General features: G+C 40.0%; 2 protein-coding genes across 4 annotated transcripts in view; one reads left to right on the top strand and one right to left on the bottom strand.

Moving 5' to 3' along the window:
• The window catches only part of CMSS1 (cms1 ribosomal small subunit homolog), a 383,233-nt gene that overhangs the window by 60,196 nt on the left and 300,711 nt on the right, over positions 1–22,326 (bottom strand). The window lies entirely within an intron of this gene.
• FILIP1L (filamin A interacting protein 1 like) overlaps positions 13,111–22,326 on the top strand; it is a 304,022-nt gene continuing 294,806 nt past the window's right edge. The window contains exon 1 of the mRNA XM_058731621.1: positions 13,111–13,561. The gene's annotated coding sequence lies outside the window, so the exon portion shown is untranslated. The remainder of the gene's footprint in view (positions 13,562–22,326) is intronic.

Here is a 22,326-nt window from a genome sequence, read left to right on the forward strand (position 1 = left end):
GTGAATCTCATCTGAATGTGGAAGAGTAGGAGTTCAATGCACAGACCAGAAAAGGAACAGCATTCCAGAACAACATGTGCAAAGTCACAGAGAGGAGGGGGCTGGAGGAGGTCCTTCTGGGTAAGGTACACACAGGGGTACTGGGGGAAATGAAGCTCTAAAAGGAGGCTGGGCCCAGATTTACATGTACAGTTTAACCTGACCATCAGAATCTCGATTTTTCAGAGCCAGGGTTTGGCAAGGTGTGGGTTCTTGCCCAGACCCCTCAGCCACCGTGCAAGAGAGCCAGCACTGCTACCCAGATAGCTCAGGCTCTCTCGTCCTCTAGAGTGCACTGCCGGTTCTCTGCCACGCTGGAGAGTCTGGCCTTGATTATGATGCTGACGAGGATCTATGGGAAGATTTACCTACCCAGAATCTACTTTAATAATCTACTTTATCCTCTGACAAGAATGGGTCATTTGGGCTGTGTTTCTGTCTTTTTCCTGCCTCAGTTTGCTTGAAAGCAGATCTATGTCTAACAAGCCCATTAATAACAATGGCGAGGCAGTGATCACCAAAAGCGGTCCTCCATTCCATAAATCTCTCCATGCCATAATGTTCTCATTTTGGGATTAAGTCAGCAATGAGATGATGGTTCTATAAGTTTCTAAGTGGGAGATGGGGCACTCTTGGGGTCCCCAAATCTAAAAGAGAACACCTATGCAGTGGTGGGACCTGTACTGTGGAGTTTTGTGCAGATGCCCACACAAACCATCCCAGAGGATGCTGAGACACTGCGGTAAACAGGATTTGCTGGCCAGAATTTTCCAGGCCTTGATCTAAGTTTTCTGGTCCCTTGAATGAAGGGCTCAGGTACGGAACTCTGTCAGGCTTAGAGGTTTCAGAGCCATCCCTGAAGAGAAGCTATTTCCTCTCACTGGAGGAGACCCCAAGAAGACTCAGAAGAGCCTGGGCTCTGTTCTCAGAATTGACACTTCCTAGTGAAGGTCCTTTTACTGATTGGAAACGAGGATTAGGTCAACAGCTTGGGACTACATAATTGCCTTAATTAATAATGGCTTTAAAATAATCACAATAAAGCTGTACAGAGCTCTGTCATCTATGAGGCATGTTCACAATAGGTATCTAAAAATAATTTTGAGCCCCAAAGAAATTCTGGAGGTCAGTATTTTACAGATAAGGAGGCTGAGATTTAGGGAGGTTAAGTTGCCGACATCAGTATAGTTTGCCTGCTGTTTTTTTTTTTTTTTTTTTCCCTTGGTTCTCTCCTTCCCTCTCTGCCCAATCTCTTTAGTTTTAAAAAATACCTGGTCCACTGCGGTCCATCTTATTCTAGAAAAGATTTAAGCCAGTTTACAAGGTTACAAAAAGTAAGGCAGTATAAATGGGAAGTGGGAGCGAACATGAGAAAAATAAGTATTAGACCTGAAATCAATCAAGAGGTATAATAAAAATGCTATAATGACCTGTGTATTTGCTATTGACTGAGCACAAATTTGATTCTAAGTTTCTAGGAGCTAATGTGAAAAAGGAGACCTTTTCACTCACAGTATTCACAATAGCCATAGGCTAAAACAGTAACAATAACAAAACAATTATTTACTCAGGAGAAGTACAACCATTTCTGGTTCTTAATAATAGCAACACAGGTGTGCCTGTGCCATGGCTTGTGGGTCAGTCAGTTGAGCGTCCGACTCTTGATTTCTGCTTAGGTCATGATCCCAGGGTCATGGGATTGAGTCCCCCATTGGGCTCCATGCTGAATGTGGGGCCTACTTAAGATTCTCCCTCTTGCTCTCTCTCTCCCCCCACCCTCCCGGCTCTGTCCCTCTCCCCTGCTCACACTCTCTCTCTAAAAAAAATAAATAAAATTGAGTTAAAAAAACCACAACAACACAAGTTATAATGCGCAGCAATTTTCTTTGATAATTTACCAGCTTTGAACTAGGCCTCAAAATGCAATTTTGGTTTTCGCACTATCTTTTTAGTAGACACGAAAACCTACCATGTCATGTTTTAAAGAACATGAAAAGTACACAGTCTCCCTGAACTTAGGTAGCAAACTCCTTTTACAGACATCAAAGCAGGAGACCTCAGTGAACAACTCATTGGTTGCTGAAACAGTTTCAGGACCCGTGGAGATGAGCAGGGTGACTATTTCTACACTTGCTCCAGGGGAAGAGATAAAACCTCACCCTCCACGATACAGAAATAAATGAGTCTTCATAGAGATGTTTTATCTTATTTAATAAATTGTTTCAACTTCATGATGAGGACTTGATGGCAAATATTAACATGACCTTTTACATCTTACATCCCTTACGATGGCTGGTTTTCATACAGAAAAGCCTTATTTCTGAATGCCATTCTCTATGCTGTACATCTTGTTGCACTCAGCCCCAGGGCCAGCGTTTATTTATACTGGCTATTTCACACTTTCCTTACTCAACTCTCCAGCTTCCCTTGCTTTTATGCCAAGGAATGGACACAGAGCTTTTCCTTTTCATAATTTATATATGCAGAAAATACATACAAGTCAGGACTGCCCCTTTCATCCACAGGAAGAGTCTGGGGCCACCTGACTCATCGACACAACAAGCCCAGAAATGGAAAAACCAATCTGGCTGAAAGGGAGAGAGGAGTGGAAATTCCTAAGCTAGCACACAGCTAAGGTGCTATGTCATATGAAGTTAATTCTCTGAGGTCAGCAATTAGAGTCAGGTTACAGCCCAAACATAATTCTGCCTGCTAATTACTTGACCCATTACAATATTTATTTCATTGAGAGAGATGCCTAGCCATACGTTCCAAGGGTGGGCTTGGGGGCATATGGAAGGAAGCAGACTGCCAGAGAAACAGCAACTCCTTTTGCAAATAGATGTGCTTCCCAGCTCCCTAATTGAAACGATTATTTCCTGCCCGACTGAGGGATCAGATGTGCCATGCCCCGCCCTTTCCAGCAAAATGAGGCACCAGAGACCGCAGAGCTCTTTAGCAAAGTGCAAAAGATGACTGAAGAAATTAACTGAGTTATGTTCTGTTCTGAGAAGGTCTGCGGTGAGATGGTAACAAAACTACTCCTCGTATGGGGAAGAGGAAGAAGGCAGGGCATGAACTATGTGGCTAGAATGACACTTGTAGGTATGTGCCTTTGGACTTCTGAAGATTTATCTCCCAGATAAAGACATTTGAAGTGGCAATAAGAAGGTATGCCAATTACCAGATGGAGATGTTGGAAAAACAAGAGTGCCATGAACAGGAATGACTCTAAAATACAGGAATAAATTAGGACAACAGCTCTTATGAAAGGGGGTATCAAGCAGTGTCTGAAGGGTTGGTGACGGTGAGGAACAGAGTGGAGAGATGAGGCTGAAAGCTGATATCCGGCAATGTGAGACACCTATACATCTAATCAATTTATAAATTACTGCCATCAATAATAAAAATAGTGGTAGCAGCTGCGGTCACCATATGTTGAGTGATTCTGCTCTGTGCAGGTACTACACCAAGAGTTTGATATCCATGACCTCACTGAGGACTGCTGTCCCCTTCCTTCCCACATGGATTCCAGGTGGCCCTCTGCCATTTGGGGACGTGTTTCCCCCTTCTGGGATGTCCTTGACACTCCAGCAAGCAAATGGCACCTGAATAACAACACTGGGTGGTGAAGACTGTGAGGACCAGGAGAGATCCATCTTATGACAAGTTTGCTGCAGGCCTTTGATCACAAGAGGTTGCTGAGAAGGTCAAGGTCACCAGCTGTGACTGTGGGCAATGGGAAGGCCCGAGCTCCCCAACCTCTCGCTTCTCCCATCGTTCTCATTTCTGCTCCCAGATCAACACATAGTTGAAAGAAAAGAAGGGAAAGACTGGTGCCTGCAGCTGAAGTGTGCAGTTTAATGGCCAGAAACCAGACTTGTCACATGTAATCAGATCATCATAGTGTTGGTGACAGAGTTAAGACAGTTGAAAAAACACTTGCTATTCCAACTTCCAATTTTCAAGTTATTGTTGGGGCTGGAATTTCTCTCACCTCAAGAGTTTTATTTTGGAAAATCTCCAAAGCACATTTTTAGCCAAATCTGAGTAACTGAAACATGAAAGAAATAGTGATTTTTTTCAGCCACATTAAACTCTAACCAGATGCACTTAAAAAAAAGCTTTTTGCATGTACACAGCACCTTTTATTCTAGCAGAGAATCATTTTAGTCCTCCCTGAACTGTATCCACCATAGACTGAAAATACTGTTTAAGAGCCATGGTAACCCACTGATACATACCATCTTCAGAGAGGAAGTAGAGGACCCCGTTGGCCTTCCTAATTCTCCCTCTCTATTCATACCACTGGGAGTCCAAGTCAAATCAATTTAGCAAGCATTTATTGAATCCTTTCTGTGTACCAGGAACAAAGCTCAAGAACAGTGATCAGACGGCATAGATTTCACGAACTTGCAAAGTGAAAATGACATCTAGGATTCCAACGAAACAGCATTAGGACCAGGACCCTACCTGAATGGCTCACCTCACTATTTTGCTTTTGGCAAAAGACAGTGCTCCTGGCATCTTTTCTTTTACTAATCACCAGGTAAAGAAATGATCTGGGCGTTTAGAGGGAAAGCAGTGAAGATAAAGTAATGACAAGTTGCCTAGAGTCCATGAATTCCTTGGGATGACCCCGGAGCATCATCTGGCAGATGTTTGTCCCCCTGTAACCATTCTGTCCCCCCGTAACCATATCTTCCTCAGGCAGTGTTTGTCCCCCTGTAACCACTCTCTCTCCACTTTCCACATGAGAGACAGAAAGATCTTTTAAAAATGTAGGTAGGATTATGTAACCCTCCAGATTAAGAATCCATAGCAGCTTGCTTATATACTAATACCCACACTCCTTACCACAAACCACAAGCCTCCCTGCTGCCCCCCACCCCCCACCCGACTAGGCCTCCACTTAACCCTATAGTCTCCCCCTGTTCTCCCTGGCCCACTATACCCCAGCCACACCGACATCCTGGGGTTCCTAGCACATACCCACTCCTTTCTCCCCTCAGAGCCTTTATGCCTATTGTTCTCATACCTGGATTACTACTTCTGGTCTAGCTCCTTCCCATTGCTCAGGTCTCAGCTTAAATATCCCCTCATCAAAAGTCTCCTCTGACATATCAAGTAGGCCCTCGCTCTCTCTTCATTCTCTGTCCCAATTGTCTCTTACTTTCTATCATAGCACTATCACAAGTTGTCATTATCTGATTTGTTAACTTCTCTTTATTTGATAAATAGACTTGATCAAATAAATTCAGTATATGATAAAAATTTAAAAAATCAATTTAAAATAAATAAATAAAATAATACTTTATTTTTATTTTACAAATAGACCCATGGCCTTTAAATTCCAAGATGGCAGGAACCAATAAAATCTGCTTTTTATTATTTATTTATTTATTTATTTTTTATTTAACTTTATTGATTTTGAGAGAGAGAGAGAGAGAGAATGCACGCACGAGCTGGTATGTGTGTGGGAGAGAGAGAGAGAGAGAGAGAGGGAATATCATAAGCAGGCTCCACATTGTCAGCATGGAGCCCGACGTGGCACTTAATCTTACAAACCATGAACTGAAATCCAGCACCGGTCACTTAACCGACTGAGCCACCCAGGCACCACATTATCTGCTTTTTAAATATCACTTTTAAAATAGCACTCAGGATACTGTTTGGACATAGACATACAATAAGTAACTGTTGAGGAAATGAATGAATACAATAGCAATTAGTAAATTTTTAAAAAAATGACATAACAGGGACATCTTTTCATTTTATTTTACGATTTTACTACCATAAATACTATATTACTGTAAATCTTGGGTTTCTGTTGGAAGTTTCTCATTCATTTTAATGAGGACCACCCTGGCCGAACTTGAGAGGCCGAGAGAATGGAGAACTAACTTATGGCTACAATTAGAAAGCTTCAAAATGATTGTTTTAAAACACCAGGTTTGGCACACAATGCATTTTGAATAAGGGGAAGATTAGCCTTTCTCATTTTAAGATATTTGTGGTTGAAAGCAGAGTTGCTATTATATATGTAGCATGGTGTTTCTTAAGCAAAATTACAAAAGAACCTTAAAATCAAGCACCAGAACACTGAGAATGAATAGCACAATGTATTCCTGCGAAGCTATTGTTATAGCTGGTCCCAGAGGAACACCTTTGTCTCCCTGTCATTTGGCTGTGGCCTGAAATACCAAACCATGGAATTGTCTGGAAATTCAGAAGTACCTGAGTGCTAGTCCCTACTTCCCCAACTCTGCCCAGGGGTTAAAAGGGAAGATCTTGAGTCTTTAAGCTGTGTCCTGCCTGTCCTCTGAGAACCAAGTCTGATAAGCTAGCAGGAGCCTGGGCACACTAGAAAAAAGATGCCTAGAGATGCTCTCTGGAGGGCCCAGAGCGGCACTGGGTACTTGCCTACTGGATGAACAGCAGCCTTCCTTCCTTCAGTCACCTCCTGATCTGCTCAACCCTTAGGAACAGTCCCCCCGCCCATCTGGTTTCCTCATATATTTTGACTTCTCTGCTAGGACTATAGCTCTGCTCAGCACCTAGTTTATTTGGATGGGGTTCAGTTTCCTTGCATAATTCTCATCTTTCCATGTCTTCTGCTCCCCATTCCACAACCCTGCTTGGGATCTGCCCCTCCCCCGCCCCCGCCCCCACCCCCAGCAACTCACTTGGAATGATGTTGCAGCTACCTGTCCAGATTCTCCCTGCTGGGCTGAAACACTCTGTTGTAATATATGTCACTGGTCCCCAGGCTGCAGCAGCCTCCCCTATTCCTCATTCCCTCCTTTAGGCTGGCCTCTGAGGTCCCAGCAGCTTCTTCAGTAAAAATGCATATAGGTGACACTCATGACCCCTTCAGGGCACAGGGATAACCTTGTTTAAACCCAGGGATTACTCTGGGGAAGCTGCTAGCGTAGAAGTTTCTCTTAAGCTTTCTGTCAAGTAGAGGGCACCAAGTGGTGTGAAATTTCAAGCTGGGTCACACAATTTTCATGAGTAAAACAAGCAGCTAAAATTAGATGAGCTCTAAGTTCCTTTTCAGGTGAAACAGTCCAGAGTCCCAGGAAAAGACTTCTGGTTCCAAATCCTGTGGATTTCCAACTGTACTTCCCTGTCTATAATTTTCTGCTAAAATGCCACCGGTGGCTCCTCACTGTCTACAGAGTAGTTTTAACATCTAGCATCAAAGGCCCTTAGGATTCTGGACCAAATAAAGATTCCACTTCACACAGTATGAAACTGGACACCACAACCCTGTCCTCCAGGCATGGGAGCGACTCATCACTGCTGAGCCCCTCGTGTGCTTTCCTGCTACTGCGCCTGTGCTCACATCATGTCCTCTCCCTAGAATGCCCTCCTTCTTACTCTTGCCCTGGGAGAAACCAGCTACTCCCCTGCCAGCGTGTCCAGTTCAAATAGCCCCACCACCTGCCTTCACCCTGTGCACCCTCCCTGACCTCCAGTTTAGGAAGACTCAGACAGCATTATCTTTAGCCCTCTGTTATAATGCTTAGCCCACTAAAATTAGGATTTTGACATGTGCCTCTCCTACTCTCCTACTAGACTGTGAGTATCTGAAGGGCAGGGACAGGGCAACGATGTTATCTTTATGGTACCAAGGCCTGGCACAGTGCACAGCATGTTACGGCACTCAGGAAATACCTCTTGAAGTGAACTGGAAATTGTGCTTATGGACATGTACGCCTGTCCTTTGGGCTATCAGAGACACAGTAATGAAGGCAAAATTTGAGCTGAAAAATTAAACAAGTTGTCTGCTGATACAATATGTCTATAAGATGTGCAGTTAGTAAGGAAAACAAGACTAGTATGAAATGACATTTTTAAAGAAAAGAAGGGCTGAGAAGGGAGAAAAACTTCTAACTCATGTGTTTTTCTATTCACAAAGGATCTTTCTAGCCAAGGGGAAAACATTGTTCCAATTTGAGATGTCGCTGGAATTGTTTCTTCTCTCCTTTTCCTCTAGTTTTCAGAGAACCAGTACCCATTTGGAAAAGTAATATGGATGCAAAAGTGAAGAGAGCTATGCAGTGCTATACCTCAACAAGGCCATTGAGTGATGAGAGCCGTGCGAAGAGAAAAGCATTATATAATGACATGAAAACAGGACACTTGAGGAATGTCTTAGAGCTAAAACAGCTGCTACCTGGTATTTGGCATTTGTAACGTATACGAAGAAAGAGCCCCTGGAAACTGAAGAGTACAAACAACTCTTTGCAACAACAAAATTCAGAACTCAAGAACATGTTTTCCTTGTCTTTCTTTTTTGAAAGTTAACCTATTAGTATCATTTCCACTTTACAAAAATGTGAAACCCTGAAACACGTATAATTCCAAAACACTGTCCACAGGTCGATTTCAAAGGAAGCGAGGAGTACCTTTCATTATACTAGGTTTTCCTAATCAGACTTGTTTACTTGAAGATACTTTACTACTTTTTGATTATCCAGACCTGTGATTTTTACATGTAAATCATTAATTCAATCCTTAGGGAACATGAAGGCGAGGATAATGTGTTGAAATTTACATCCAGCAATTTTGCTGCTGGTAAAATGTCTATTAGGAAAAAGGTTTCAAATCCTGGAATTGAAAATCACTGATGGTTTTAATATGTGTGCTTTTCTGATTTCTTTACCATTCAGCTCACTGAGATGCTGTTCTAAAGTTGCTTTATTCTAGAGCTGCTTCTCTCCCTTGTCCACTTGGCCAAGGTGGGTGGTGATGTTTCCTCCATCCAATACATATTTATTGTGTATTGACTGCATCCTAGGGGTGGGGGCTACAATGCTGAAGGGGGCAGTCTGTATTCCAGGAACACCCAGCCTAGAATGGGAGAGACAAATATGTTGGCAATTATAATAACGTGGGTTGAGAGTAAGGTGCAGGTATGCCCTTGGGAGCACCATGGAAGAATATAATCCACTGGGACTTAGAACAGTGGGAAGGATGGGATCTGTTATCTGAGTCAAGAAAAAGTGAAGCATGCCCAGGGAATACTGCCTCTGATATCCTGTGAGCCATCTCTGCTACGGAGAACCCCACATTTCTTTTACAATTCATAGAAACAAACAGAAAAAATGAATGAGCAAATTAGTTTAAACCTCACCATATTTTTGAGAACCAGTACTTTACATCTCTCTCAACACCTTGAAGACATCAGTAGTACTAACTGTTAGGAAGAGTCTAGCAAAAAGTATAGGGTTGGGGTTTGCTGGATCGTTTTTAAGTCATCAGTTCACAGACTCACAGAATGTTAGTGCCACAACAGTATGAAGATCTCATCTTTGTCAATGCCAAACCTTCACAGAGGAGTAAACCGAAGCTCAGAGTCCATGAAAAAAAAATGACCACTGAAAGATTACAAGTAATTTTTTCCTGCTGTTTCTCTTCTATATTTAGCTGGTAGGTCACCTGAGAAGAGTGGGAATATGACACCTTTAGAGGATCCGTTCTGCTTATGTACACATGTACTCATAATTTCTTTACTTATCTGTTTGGACTGAGTCAGCTGAAAACTCTCCTCTGTTTCCTCTCTATGTAGATACCCATTTTCAGTGGACACTGTGACAGGAAAGCCACAGGAAGGGGACAGAGTGTCTGTCTTTGGGGATCAATTTTTGAAATTTAATTGACAGACTAGTATCAATTCCATGGACCCAAGGAAATGTCAACAGAGATGGAACTTACAGAAATTATATTTCAGGATATGAACAAGCAGAGACAATTGTGTTTGTGCTGGAATAGATGCCCAATGGATAGTATGCAAATGGAATATTAAGAATTATTACAACAACAAATAGCTATTATTTCATAAAGTTACTTATATTTCTTTCAAAGATCTATGCTGCCAATATAGATTTTAAGTGAGAAGTGTCCTTCTTTAACTCTTTCAAAGCTGATGGAACAGAAGGCAAAAAGTCTAATTTAGGCCCATTCTGGTATGTCAGAATCTCCTAAATATGACACATGAAAAAGGAAAGTGTGATAAGTAATTATTTTTTCTGTATTCATAATATGATACTATAGCAATGATGTCTAATAGAGATATAATACAAACCATGTATGTAATGTTACATTTTCTAGTAGTCACATTTAAAAAGTAAAAAGAAATGGTAAAAATCATTTTTTAAATGTTTACTTATTTTTGAGAGAGAGAGACAGAGTGCAAGCTGAGGAGGGGCAGAGAGAGAGAGGGGGAGACACAGAATCTGAAGCAGGCTCCAGGCTCCCAGCTGTCAGCACAAAGCCTGATGTGGGGCTTGAACTCGTGAATCGAGAGATCATGATTTGAGCCAAAGTCGGACACTTAACCGACCAAGCCACCCAGACGTCCCAGTAAAAATACATTCACAAGCACAAGGACTGTATCTGTCTTTAACAATGTGCCTGACACATAGTGAACACAAAAACAGCTAAATGAATTAATAATTGAACTCTTCCCTTAGCCATTATATACTTGTTTCCATGACAGCTGCACACAAGAGAACATGATGATCTGCCATGAAAATAGATGCTACAAGGCATAGAAAGAGTATGGGATTCTTACATTCTTCCTTTTCCCTTTCTTTTTTATTAAAAAATACTTTTTCCCTTCCATATCCATGAGAGATTAGGGTTGACGAAGTTAAAAAGATTGGAATGGCTGAGGAAGCAGATTGTTTACACACAGGGGCAAGAAGCAACTAAGTAAATGGTTTGAGGATAATAGGAACCAGGCTATCCCCACTGTTGGGTAAGGGAGTTATAAACATGGGAACAGTAAAAGCTAGAATAACCCCTATGTTGGAATGGGACTGGAGCTATCATTGTGATCTAGTATTTAATACAAAGTGAGAGACAGAGAGAGAGGGGGGAAGAGGGAGAACCGAGAAACCATGAACATACCTAGTCCAGTGAGTGCACCCAATGCCCAGATCTCGGTTTCTATATACCATTTTCCATTATGGACCCAGATCTCCTTGAAGATATGGTGAGTTCCAGGGCTGGGTAGAATAAATATAAGATGCATACGCTACATTTTTTTGTGCCTAAAAGTGAGGAAGTACTCAAAAAATGATGCGGACTTGTCAAAAGAACACAAGAGCCAGCTTGAAGGGTCTTCCACTGGCCAAATTGAAATCATCTTGGTATCGAGATAATGATATTAATGGATTATAACCCATTGAATAAAATAGAAATCTGTAAGTGCATGTTGATATAAATGAACACAAAAATAGGTAGGGGGATACTTTGAGAATATATAAGTATATTGCTCCTAACTAAACTTTCTACTTTAAGGAAGTTTAGTTAGGAGCAATATACTTATATATTCTCAAAGTATCTTCCCACAAAATATTTATTTTTTACAAACTGGAAAAGTGTAACTTCACAGTGGAGATATCTGGCAGACACCACCTTCACCAAGTGGTGCAGGTCCTGGTATGGACAAACTCTGCTTATGTATCCCCTGATTTGATTATGAGAAGAATAGAGCATTGCTTCTGTGATATTCCTGCCCCAAAATGCACACATTCAGTCTTGTAATGAGAAAACATCACACACTCCTAGATTGAGGAACATTTTACAAAACTTACTCTTCAAAATGTCACATGGCAAAACATAAAAGGAAAGATCAAAGAACTGCTCAAGACTGAAGGAGAAACATGACAACTAAATGCGATATATAATCCTATCCAAAAGAAAAAAAGAATTTTTTCCCTTATAAAGGATATTAATGAGACATTTGGTGAAAAGATGAAGGGAACTATAGATTAGAAAGTAATATTGTACGTTGAAGGGAACTATGGATTAGAAAGTAATATCATTTTAGTGTTAGTTTACTGAATTTGACTGTTATAATGTGGTTATGTATAACAGTGTCCTCAAATCATGCTGCACACCCAAAACTAATATAATGTTACATGTCAATTATATCTCAATAAAAGAAGAAAAGAGCACTTGTCTTTTAGGATAATCACACTCAAGTGTATGAATTGATTCAGAAACAATATACACACATAAGCACATGGAAGGGAGAGGAGGAGGGGGAGGGCCAAGGAAGGGGAAGAGGAAGACAGCAAATGTGGTAAAATGTTAAAAGCTGGGAAAACCTGGGTGAAAGTATACGTGAACTCCTTATTATTCTATTATCTTTTCTGTAAGTTTGAAGTTACTTGTATCTTAAAGATAAAGAGCATGGGTTATGGAGTGACTCAAATCCAATTCTGAGAGCCTGGGGAAGTTACTTAATTATTTTTAGCTTTGGTCTTTTCATTTGATCACCAATATAGGACTTGGAGGGATGTTGTGACGATTTAATGATGTGCAGATTGAGTATCTGGCCGGTGGTGGGCTTATCTGGTAGAGGACCTGATACCTAATGGGTGACGCAATACATACTTGCTAAACAAATGAACAAGCTCCTTCTTCCTGCCCCTCCTCCTTCAACAGGAACAAGCGATACCACTTACAGAAAGTTAGATTCTGCAAATTTTAGCAATCTAAGGTATGAGATTTCTCTTAACAACCGAATATAAAATAAAGAACTTGATTAATAATAATAAATACCATCCTACACTAAGATGTTGCTCTGGAGCTTCCTCAGCACTTTGTACTCACATCTCATCTCATATGACACTGAATGGAACAGGCAGGCATTCAAGTTAAAGTTCAACATTGCGTTAATAATAGCGAAACTCTACAGAGCCTTGGGTTACAACTGTCAAAGAAGAGGTCATGCCCTTGTTACTTAAATCCCCAAACAAGGCTTGCATCAGTTCATGGTTGCAGGGTACAGAATGAGGTGCAATTTAATGTCCATTTGGACATTTATTTCTAAGATGCTGGCACCGTTGATTGTCTGTGGTTCACACTGTATTTGGGGCAGTGACAAGGCAGAGAAAGGGACTCAGGTTGTCCTGGGAGGATTCTTCTCTCAGCCAAGATGTGCATGTGAATTTGGAATTACCCAAGAGGGTGTTTCAGAGCTGCCTGCCAAAGAGTGGTGTCTTCTAATCTCGAGAGCAGCTGCCGGGCACAGGCATGCAAACGCACACACATACACACAGACACACTCACAGAGCCTCTACCTGCCTCTACTTGTCTCTTCTGGGCAGATGGCTCTCGGTTTTTGGGTCGCCTCATCCTGCAGCCCACTTCAGTTAGACCCTTTCTTCTGTGGAGACTGGCAAGCCGTGGGGTGAAGGATTCGGCAAAGTTGCCTGTCTTCAGAGTATGAAGGACGCTTTCCAGAGAGGAAAGAGGGTTATATTCAGTGTTTGGGCCCAGTCAGTATTGGGCTCCCCACTGCCTATCCTTTGCAGAACTGTCAGTGGCCTCTGGTTGCAAACTCTCCGTGGCTTTGAAGTCCACAAAACAAAAACTGAAAGAGTATCCAAGAAGAAGAGAAGAAAACGTTGTTGGTCCCTGGATTCCACTATTGGATTTTGGTGGGGATGAGAAGAGAGAACTGCTGGGCATAATCAAGCCAAGGTACATGCACATTAAGGTAAGTGTCTCTGTCACTGCTCAGAAGAAGCTTTAGGGTGATGTTTCTGTATTATCCAACATCCAGGAGCAGGCTCTTATGGATATTAAACAAGGGGATGTAGTAAATCTCAGGTATGATCAAGAGCTTATAACAGATGAGCAACTTTTAGGTTAATGTGTGTAAGAGCCACTTGCGAAATAGAGAAACTGTCTTGACAGTAGATACGTTTTGCTAAATTGGTAGGGATGAGAGAAAACCAAAATGAAATTTTAAATTGCTATCCTCTAAGAGTAAGACAAATGGTCAAAAATTAAAAAAAAATAGGTTTGGGAAAATGACTTTCCTTGTAACAGCTTGTTCTTGTAAGCTGCTGTGAATGATCAATATATAACTTCAAAATCATCACAATGTTATGAAAATGGAGAAATACACTGGATTGGAGAGAAGGAATTCTCTTCATGGAAAAACAGAAGAAACCATCAACCTAACATGGCAACTAGATTGCATTTTTTTCTTTGCCTTCGTTCACATTTTTTGGATGACTGTAAGAGAATAGAAGGATATTTTTGAGGTAAGGTTTTTAGAAGATTTGGGGGAAATACCTATCAATTCAAAGAATATGACTGGATATCTATGGGCACATCTCACTGTCAATGGGAAATGATGCTAGATTGCTGCCAAATGATGCCAGAGAAAGTTCTGCTCACTGTACTTGCTCTATGGGAATATTATTTATTCAATATTTAGGGTGACTACATAGTTTTGAATATAGGAGCTCCATTCAGCATAGATACATATTTATCTAAAATGATTATAATATAGTCAATTATTCCTTTTCTCTTAATGACAACTGATGATCACATGTCTTTTCAGTATCTATGCAACTCTTGGGAAGATTATAAGAAGTATAATACAAATATTGTTTGACAACACTTAACCATATTCCATCTGTGTATTAGGATTTTATAAAGTAGGACATAGAGTGGCATGCTACTGGAGAGAATTCTTTCAATTTATGGCAGTGTTCCTCCAGCTATAATTAAAAATGCTTTCTCTATGATGACACCAACATATCAATCTTCTGTCCCTTAAAAACAAATATTCCAAGTAAATATATCTTTACACTTATCAGTTAACATTATTATGAAATTCCCATTAGGCTTAGTTAAAAATAAGGATAAACACTTTAAGAGCTCTTTGCTATTGAATATTTCTAAAGACAGCAATAATTTTCATGGGCTATTCCCACTTCTTTAAAACAAATATGTAAGGCAATTAAGACATGTCACTCTGATGAGAATTTTCCAAATGATTTCCCAAAAGAATGTAGGGTTTGGGTTCTTATGATAACCAACACAAAATTATGCTATAAAAGTTCTGGGGCAAAGACAACTACTCTTATTAGCAAAGTTATACACTTTTTTAATTGTCTAGCTTCTGTTCATGTGTCATTATCTTTTTTGCTTAAACTGTTATTGAATCAAAGAATTTGTTAGCTAAGAATTGGTCTTAGTTAGGTGGCATTGTCACTGGAGATGGAAATACTTCACTGTGTTTTCAAACTGATGGTGCATTTGATAGAGCACTATTGTAGGAAACTGATACTGCAACTTGCCAAGAATTGGGAAAGATGAGAAAAAAACAACAGTAAAGGGCCTTCTGTGCTTTTCTTCAGAACGGAGTCCATATTATTGTCTTAACCTAAAGCAAAATTTTCATTATCACTGAAATACATGCCTCACCTCTCCAATATGTTGTATTAAAAAACATTTAAAGAAACGTTAGTTCCTTTTATTTTCCTTAGAACAGAACTAGTGACCATCAGCATTAAATAACCATTCATGATGAGCATAGAACACTATTTGTTTCATTATAATTAGGGGAAACATTTTCATAGTAAAGGGCTTAATTTGCTCATTTGTTCATTCAGCAAATATTTTAGAGTGCCTTATAGGCCTTATAGCAAATTTTTAGAGTCCCTCACAGGTCTTACTACGTGCCTACTATGGGCTGGGTTACTGGGGATACAGCAGTGAATAAGGCAAATACGGCTTTTATAAGTGCTGAGTATAGGGATCTTCACAGAGGGGCTGATTACTAGTGATCTGAACCTGCATACAATGCATGCTTTTTTACCATGGTAAGTATTTTATCCTTCATTTCTGATTAAAAGTTAAGGACCAGAAAACTTTTTCCCTACTTTAAAAAGGGTTATTTAGTGTCTGCAAGGTATGGAGGCAATTCCAGAGACCAACTCAGCATCAATCAAATAACCAGGTTCATATATACATTTTAGTAGAAATACTTGAGCCTTCTTTGAAGGATGTTGACATTTCTGTTGAAGCTACAGATGTTAAACATAAAAGGCTCACATATTGATAGTGTTTGCTCCTTCAGAATTGGGTCAGACAGGAAGTCTCTAAGGAAGACATCAGAACAAAATCTGCATTATAGCCTCATAGCTATCTGGGGTTCAAATCTGACAGAAGATCAAGATATTTCTGTCTACTCTGACAAAGACAGTACATCATTGGAAGCTACATATGAAAGAACAGCAGTACCATTTTTTCTCACCCTGAGGAGGCTTTTTATGATAGCCTTAATCATAACAACGTCATTTTAGCCCTCCAGGTGTTTTACATTGTTAACATAATTCAAGTATCAGTCACTCACTTGATCCTATAGTGGCCCTGTGCGATAGAAAAGGCAGGTATTATCCCCTATTCAGCAGATGGAAAAACCAGGTTTTAGACATCTAAGGGACTAGCTCAGCTAATTTTCTCTCTAATGCACAGTCTCATTAAGTAATTTCTCAAATGAAAGAATAGAAAAAGTCTGAGTTTTCTGGGGAGGCTGAGTGGCTCAGTTGGTTGAGCATATGGCTCTTGATCTCAGCTCAGGTCACGATCTCACCATTCGTTGAATTTGAGCCCTGTGTCGGGATTCTCTCTCTCTCTGCTCCTCCTCCACTTGCACACTTTCTCTCTCTCTCAATAAGTAAACATTTAAAAAAATAAATAAAATAATAAAAGAAAAAGTCTGAGTTTTCAACATGAGAAGTCATAGCTGCAACCAATACTGTTTAAAGGTGATAGCGGCCAACTGGCCTATGCTGACAGAGGAGAGCTTCAGGCCTTCCCCAACCCTATCCTCTTCCTGCCTTCATCTCCCTTCTAGGTACTCACCCCACAGTTCTCTCCTCTGGCTCTTGAAAAATCAGTTTAGTTGCTAAAAGAACTATAAGCCACCGCTTTCTTCTTTTTAGTACAGGAACAGTATAGTATATCAGTATATTCACCTACATGTGAATGCAAATGGAATTTTAAACTGCTGGTTAATGCCACCACCAGCCTGGCAACATAAAACACTGTGTCATCAGATCATACCAATTATCCGCCAATCCAGATCCTGCTTTTGGTAGAAGCATAAGTGGGCCCTTGAGAGAAGCAGTTCATCATGAGGAAGAGAGAACAGCACAGGAAAAAAAATTCTCTATGTGGAAAAACAGTAAACATGGTTAACTGAGAGTTATAGCAAGATAAGTGGAGCTGAAAAGAACAGTCTTAAGTCAATGAAGAATATCTTTCTGATGAATTTTGAGAAAGCTCACTGATCTGCTGATAACTAAGCTACTGAAGGTAGCAGTGTGTAATATACCACACATAACTATTACTGTTACCACCTATGACTGATTAAATACACAAGACTTCTTTTCTTTCTTAAAATTTTCCTCAAATTTATTATATACCTATTTAAGGTTTTTGGAAACTTTTAACTATTTTCCTGTCATGTTAGTGGCTTGGAATGAATGTCACTGGTCTTTGTGACGGATCTAGGGACAACCCCTTGACTAGGAAAGTAGAATTCAGGGGATGATAGCAGTGTGGATAAAGCAGAGGCTGATTCTGTGCTTCTCCTTAGAGCTGTTGCTCCTGGGCCTGAAACAGAAAGACACAGGGCAGCTGCCTCTGAGCCATGGTATTAAGCTGCCAGGTTGTAAGTAGGGACACCAACATCTTGGTTTTCAGCTGCTCTGAACATCTTCACACGAAGCTATTTTAAGAACTGTTTGCATTTGATCAGGGAGCATGTGGGGTTAAGCCTTGAGTTTTCCATTTCAGTTTTAGATCCTAAGCAGGTGCAGTTTGTAGTTCAGAATTTAAAATCTTATTATTGTATTTTCCCCCAGCTAATTCAAAAATGGCTTTTTTTGGAGGACAAAAGCCTGTGATTGAGAAGGAGACTGGTTTCTCAAATAAATTAAAAGTGCTTAGTACTTGAATTAAAAAAAAAATCACTGAGATTTTTCATCATAATTCTTGTTTGGCACATTTTGGTTAAAATATGAAAGAATAAATAAAATCATTTGGCTAGAGTTAGAACAATATATAACTATTTCTGCTAAGGCCCATTAATGGAGCTCTATATTCTACTCAGTTTGCTTGGAATATTGCTGACAAGGATACTATTGTGTATTAGGGACATGTAGGATTGTCAGACAATATCACACTGTGATTTACCACTTGAACTCTGACAATTAGAGAAAGGTATCCTCTAAGACTCATTCTATTTCCTGGAGGTTCATAGAATTAAAACAAAAGTAAAAGCAACACAAAACAAAAATCCTTTCTTTTAAAAATGTTTTAAGCTAAGTATCTGCAAATTCCTCTACAAGTTATATAGATCTTCCCTGGTCTGTTGAAACTTTATTTCTAATGGTCCACCATACATTCATGCATCTGAACCAGAACTGTATTCTTAGTTTAAAAAATACACTTGGGGGTGCATGGGTGGTTCAGTTAGTTAAGCATCTGGCTCTTGATTTTGGCTCAGGTCCTATTCTCACAGTTCCTGAGACTGAGCCCTGAGTTGGGCTCTGCCCTGACAGTGTGGAGCCTGCTTGAGATTCTCTGTCTCCCACTCCCTCTGCCCCTCCCTGCTCACACATGGACACTCTCGCTCAAAATAAATAAATAAACATTAAAAAATACATTGGTATGGTTTAGGAGATTCAACAAGCAGAGGTGTTAGACTCTGCTGTTGGATCCAACTCTGGGAATATAAGGGAGGTAGGATAACCAATTTTCCAGGTACACTTGGGAATGGGTGGGGGGCTTCCAAGAATGCAGGACTGTCAGTGCTAAAACCAGGACTGTGCTGGGAAAACCTGGTGGTGGGTCACTGTAAATGGAGAACACACACCTGGAATGACCAAACTATAGATGTTTACTGGTGTAGAAGAATGGGGTATAAGAAACCAACTGCCATAATCCTCAGTCTGGCACACTGTACACATGGAAGGCTTCTTGTTTAGGGAAAGGGTGGGGCAGTGAGATAGGGGTTTGGTCACAAGAATGATCTATTTATAAACTTTCATCCTTCCTAACACAAGAGAATATTTGAAGCACAATAACAAAGCATCATCTTGAAGCTCGAGGAGTTCAAGTTTCCCAGTGGGTCTGCCTGGCTTCCCACTGAAAACAACCAAAACCAAGACTCCAAGATTATAGAGATATTCCATTGTTAGGGAATGTGGGCTATGAGATGTTTTAGCTCCAGTCTTCAAGTTCCCCAAACTATCAGAGGTCTATTCGTGACTTTATTTATCTTGGCACTAACTCCACTTTGGATGACATATCCTCCTATTTCCTCTCCAAACAAGAAGAGTAAAAATGGCTACTGCTGTAGTCTGAATGTGTCCCCACCAAATCCATATGTTGAAATCCTAACCCCCAAAGGTGGTGGAATTAGTAGATAGAAACTTTGGGAGGTGTTTAAGTCATGAGCCCTCATGAATGTCCTTATAAAAGAGACCCTAGAGAACTCGTTAGCCCCTTCCACCTTGTGAGAAAACAAGACATCTGTGACCTGGAAGAGGGCCCTTACCTGACCACCCTGATCTCACACGTCTAACCTTCATAACTTTGAGCAATAAATTTCTGCTATTTATAAGCTACTCAATCTATGGCTAAGGCAGCTTAGCTACAGCTAAGACAGTTACCAACATTTTGAAGGGTGGGTAGGGGTAAAGAAGTTACTAAGGACTCTATCTTGGATTTGGGGGGATGGGATCATAATGACACATATTTGCACATGGAGATTATGGGGTCTATATCTTCCCTCAATGATTCTTGAACTGATGTTTTCTAAAATGACTTAACAGCTAATTGACACATTGCTAACCTTAAAATGTGTTAAGCAGGTGCCTAGGTGGCTCAGTTGGTTAAGTGTACAGCTCTTGGTTTTGGTTCAGGTCATGATCTCACATTTTGTGAGTTCAAGCCCCGAGTCGGGTTCTGTCACTTACAAAGTGGTGCCTGTTTGGGATCCTCTCTTCCCCTCTCTCTCTGCCCTTCTCCCACTCACTCTGTCTCTCTCAAAATAAATAAGTAAACTTAAAAAAAAAAAGTTAAACAACAATATTAACAGTGGCTTCATTTATAATTGCCCCAAACTGGGATAAATCCAAATATCCTTCAACTAGTGTATGAATAATTATACATTATCCATTATATAATAAATTCATACAATGAATTACTACTCAGCAACATTAATGATACATACAACAATATGGATGAACTTCAGATGTGTTATGCTATGTAAAAGAACTCAGACTCAGAAAGGTAAATAGTGAATGAGTCCATTTACATGACAGTGTTGAAAATGAAAAACTAAAGAGACATAAAACAGATCAGTGGTTGCCAGCAGCTGGTCCTCAGGGGAGAGGCTGAGTCTTAGAAAGGGGTGAGAGAAAATGTTTAGGGTGATGGAACTGCTCAATATCTTGACTGTAACTGTGGTTACATGATTGGATGAGTTGTTGAAATGTGCAGGATTGTATACTATAAAGTGAATTTTACTGCGTGTAAATCATACTTTAATAAAATAAATGGGGGAAAAAAAGATGTTAGGGATCACCATCTGTGAGGCTCTACATTCAAGCCTTCTACTCTAAACTTCAACCAGCATGCCAGCATGCTCTACTTTGAGATTGATGTACTGGAGTTCTTGTAGGTTTCCAGTGGGGAGGAAGAAAAGAAAGAAAGAAAGAAAGAAAGAAAGAAAGAAAGAAAGAAAGAAAGAAAGAAAGAAAGAAGAAAGAAAGATGGATTAATTAATTAATTACAGGGTACTAATATAAAAGGAAACCCTGAAAAACAACTGATAGAATTGAACCCCCTCATTTTATAGATAAAACACATCAATGTCTGAGGAAGCTTTTCCAAAGTCTCTGAACTAGTCAGAGGCAGAGACATATGCTTGTTTTCAAGAGATTGGTAAACAATGATCAATCTATAGAAGTTCAACTCTCTAACTACTCTTGTACACTGACTGTTAAAATTGCATCGTCTAATGAAAAAAGCCATGGGGCAAAAAACTATGCAAAAAATTTCAAGTAGCTGCCTTCCAAGTGTTGTGTTGAGAAACTGGCCAAAGGACTGTTGGCTTCCAACAAATATGCAATTACAAGGGAATATCAGCTGACTTTAGGAGTCAGTAGACATTACTGCATGCCCTGTATCTGTCAAAAGCAACTCTACTGCTGTAGTAGTGTAGTAGTAGTAGTATACTACTATATATAGTATTACTATAGTAGTACTACTACTTTTGACAGTAGCTTTTGACAGATATAGTAGTAGTATATAGTAGTACTACATATAGTAGCATACTACTATAATAGTATACTATACTATTGGGTATAGTATAGTATACTATTATAGTAGTATGCTACTATATATAGTATAGTATACTATATATAGTAGTAGTAGTATAGTAGTATAACAGTATAGCATACAGTATAGTAGTAGTAGTATACTACTACCAACTATATCCAGTATGGAGGGGAATCACAAAAACCAAAGACGACCCAGGCCATGTTTGGTAAGGACACTCATGTGTTTGTTTACTTATTTATGTCAAAACAAATGCCAAACACTTTCCTGGGTCCCACAATCTAATGTTGAGCTCAGAATTATAATGTTTATTTTTGAGAGAAAGATTGAGAGTGCAAGCAGAGGAGGGCAAGAGAGAGAGAGAGAGAGACACAGAATCCGAAGCAGGCTCCAGACTCTGAGCTCTCAGCACAGAGCCCAACAAGGGCCTTGAACCCACGAACCATGAGATCATGACCTGAGCCAAAGTCGGATGCCTAACTGACTGAGCCACCTGGGTGCCCCAATCTCAGAATTATAGTAGTATCTAGATAAGAAGGAATGCCCAATCACTAGAACAGAGTAAGGGGCTGTCTGAACTGAATATATTATTCCTAAACAAAACACCATTTAGAACTAAACCAATAAACAGATGTGTTTCTTATCATAATGCATAATGCCTACGAGTGTGGACTTTCCCAGATGCCATCATAAGTCTTAATTCCAGTTTTGTGCAATCTTCAACAAATAACTTAACCTCTCAAAAGCCTTAGGTTTCCTCAATCATAAAATGGAGATAATAACTGTACTTGCTTTGTTGGGAGCACTAAATTATAAATTTAAAGTATTAAGTACAGTTAGTGGCACACAGTAAGTGTTCAATAATCAGGAGCTATCATCATCATTATAATTAACATAGAAAACTCACACCATGGTGTTACAGATTAGGTTTAACAAAATTCAGGCTTGAAAATGTGGTGTGCCAGGTCCTTCTGAGAAACTGATAAATGCTACAAGACTCAGAAAACATACAGACATGAAACTTTGGATCTCTTGGACTAAATTAAGAAGCCTTGGGCTAGAAACACCTAGAAACCCAGGGAATTGGTATTGAATGATGTGTTTTCTTTA

Source organism: Neofelis nebulosa, chromosome 5 (genome assembly GCF_028018385.1).
Source record: "Neofelis nebulosa isolate mNeoNeb1 chromosome 5, mNeoNeb1.pri, whole genome shotgun sequence".
Classification (NCBI taxonomy): Eukaryota; Metazoa; Chordata; class Mammalia; order Carnivora; family Felidae; genus Neofelis; species Neofelis nebulosa.